Raw genomic sequence first — 2898 nt, 5'->3', positions numbered from 1 at the left:
CCCCACATACAAAATGTCATTGCAGCCCTAATTCTGGAGAGGCAGTCTGGTCTAGTGGCTAGGGGGTTGGACTTAGACCTGGATTCAGAGAGTCACTCTGCCATGAAGCTACCTGGGAGCCAGTCCCTGTGTCCAAGCCTGACCTCCCTCACAAGGTTGTTGTGAGGATAAAAAGCAAGTGGAGGGGGAAAGACCATGTTCGACACCCTGAGCTTGGGAGAAGTAGAGCAGAACAAATGTAATCAATCTATCAATTCATAATCAGTCATTCGGAGATGCAGCTTTTTGTTCTTTCCAGTATTTTAGCCAAAAAATAATCCTTTGTAGACCTACTTGCCAGATGTGGTCAGACTTAAAGTGTAATATTCTCCTCATGAGAAAAAGGAGGGACATGAATGGTATCACCAGGCCAATGCTTTTGAAGAGCCACATGTGTGTGCGCGCGCGTGTCAGGATTGCCACGGAAGATCTAAAGGCTGGCTCTTGGGTTCAAAGGTGGACAGGAGTATCAAAACAAGGATTGGGGTGCTCCCCTGCTAATTGTGGCTAGGTCCAAGTGGATCCATCAGTCGAGCCACAAAAAATGTGCCACAGAACTAGCTAATTTAGCACCAAATCCCAGTGCTAATGAGCATCTTTTCTCTGGGGTTTTTGTTCCACTTCCTGTTTTGGCTGGATCATCTCTGGGGAATGAGGCTCACTATAATGCAGTTTGAGAATCCCTTATCTAAGCAAATCTATTGATGTTCTGCTGCTGCTCATTTACTGCAACTCAAACACTTTAGCAACATTTGCTATCTGAATAGGCAGTGACTGGGGGCGGAGGTAGATGGAATGGAAACCATGGGGGGCTGGTGTTTGCGGGGGGTGCATTGACCAGCATCTGCTGCACTGGAGTCAAGATGTATCCTCCACTCTTCCCACCCCTACTTGGGGATTTAACTTCCAGAGACGCTGACAGAGAAGGGGCTGAATCCTGAAGAAAGGAGGACTAATTCAGCGGCATTTTAAACAGGCCAACTCCAATCTCTTTTGGGATAGGGTGGCCTCTCATGAATCACCCAAAAAGAGGACAAGAGAGGGGCCTATTTGCATAAATTTGCATATGCTAATATATGTGTACAAATGCACATTTAGAAATGGTTATAATTTCAATAAAAACACAACACATCCCACCATAGCGTGGGAGGCTGTGACCGGGCGGCCCGCTGTGTGCGTTGCTTCGCCTGCTGCCCAGCTGCTGCTGGTGGCCATCGTCGGGGCGCGTGAGCTCCATCTTGGATGGCTCTGTCTCGTTCAGCCCAGCAAGCAGGGGGCACCTTCAAACAGAGGGCAGTCCTCTGTAAAAGAGGACAGCTGGCCACCTTCTTGAGGGACGAAGGAGGGACAGTGCCTTGCCAGTCTCCCTGGGCACCAGAGAAGAGGGGCATTTGGAGCAGATGCTTAATGTTTACTTTGGACAGCCAATTAATTGGTTAACAACAAGAGAGCTAATTGGCTTACAACAAATAAAATCTGTTGTGTGCTTCTGTAATCACCACCACGATGCAGGCAGTGGGAAGGCAAGCGGGTGGGGGGAGACAGTCATGCTAGTGCCGTCTCTTCCTCCGTGTCCAGTGTGGCAAGGGTGGCCAATTGAGGGGCAGCCCACTTGCAACAGCAAACGCCGACTGGGCCGGAGCTGTTCTGTCAGGAGTGGAATCCCCACTCTGAGGGCTTCTTATTGCCACAGATCCCCTACCCCTTGGCTGCCGCTTGTTATTTCTAGCATTAGAAGGCAAGGAAGAAAATAGCCCCCAGGCATGTGACACGAGGCGCAGGCCTTTAATGTCAGAAATAATTATCACGTTCAATTGGAGCTCATTAGGATGAAATGAGACCTCATTGAGCCCTCTTGGGGGGGGGGGTTCCTTAATGAGGTTTCCTTCTCCCCACTCCTCCATAGGTCTGAACTGCTGCTATAGGGGAAAAATGGGGGCTGGTGGCACATTTAAATTGCAAGCAGTGTGAGCTGCTCTAAAATTTCAGGTCATGGATTTTCCACTATTCTCGCTGCATACCTTTGTTATTATTTCAGTTTCAGAAGCAGCTACAGGTCTCCTTATGGGCTCTCTTTCAAGGCCAGCCTTTCCCTCAGTGTGCATGAGAATCCCATGTTCCAGCTTGGCCACATGCAACGGGGACAAGAGGGTCAGGGGGAAGGGTTTCCACAGTGGACACTGTGATGCAGTGGCTTAGTTCTGGCTTTGGTTGAGATTGCAGCTTAGCTTGGCTCCCCTGGATGGACCTGGACACGGGTAACTTTCCAGCATAGTCGCCGGGAGGGGCACTGCTGGAAAGTTACACAAGGCAAGAATTGCGAAGCAGTTTGCACAGAGAAAGCGGTGCAGGGGGCGCTATGGAGGTGAGGCATGGCCAGCATGTGGTGGTGGTCCCCCTGCCACCGAAAAAGGCATTTGTTTCACATTTTTACAGTAAACCTGCCCCCCTCCCCCAAATAAGGAACACTTCATGAGTTTGCATGTCATGCTTCTGCAGGGGCTGTGCTTAACTCCTCTGTATTGTGCCACTGCTGAAGTGATCACTGCCTGTTACGTTTAATGGGATTGTACCTTTTAGACTAAGAGACATTTGGGGATCCCATGCGAGGCACAGAGGGACCATTCTGGTGACACCTGGTGCTAGGCCTACAGTGCCCTGCAAGGTTCCCAATGAAACCAGCCATGTAAGGGGGGAAGGGTCCCATCCTTCCTTCTAGTGCAGGCATGGCCTTTTGCTCCCTCCAACCCCTCCTGGCCTGACTCGCGTATTCACCACCATGTCCCACACAAGAGTCTCCTTCTCCCTCCAAAGCCCCAGACTCCACACGTGACCCCTTGGAACTCTCCAGACTTGGAA

General features: G+C 50.4%; 1 non-coding gene across 1 annotated transcript; it reads right to left on the bottom strand.

Annotated features, from left to right (window-relative positions):
- Nucleotides 1–2493: 2493 nt before the first annotated feature.
- On the bottom strand, nt 2494–2595 carry LOC146338719 (U6 spliceosomal RNA). Its single transcript, XR_014784747.1, has one exon. It is a non-coding gene; the product is annotated as a U6 spliceosomal RNA (small nuclear RNA).
- Between the last annotated feature and the right edge of the window lie 303 nt (nt 2596–2898).

This window comes from Heloderma suspectum, chromosome 8 (genome assembly GCF_057233095.1).
Source record: "Heloderma suspectum isolate Gila_16-S chromosome 8, 16-S_ref, whole genome shotgun sequence".
NCBI lineage: Eukaryota > Metazoa > Chordata > Lepidosauria > Squamata > Helodermatidae > Heloderma > Heloderma suspectum.
Note: the sequence above shows the minus strand (reverse complement) of the source record. Positions and strands in the feature narration are given on the sequence as shown.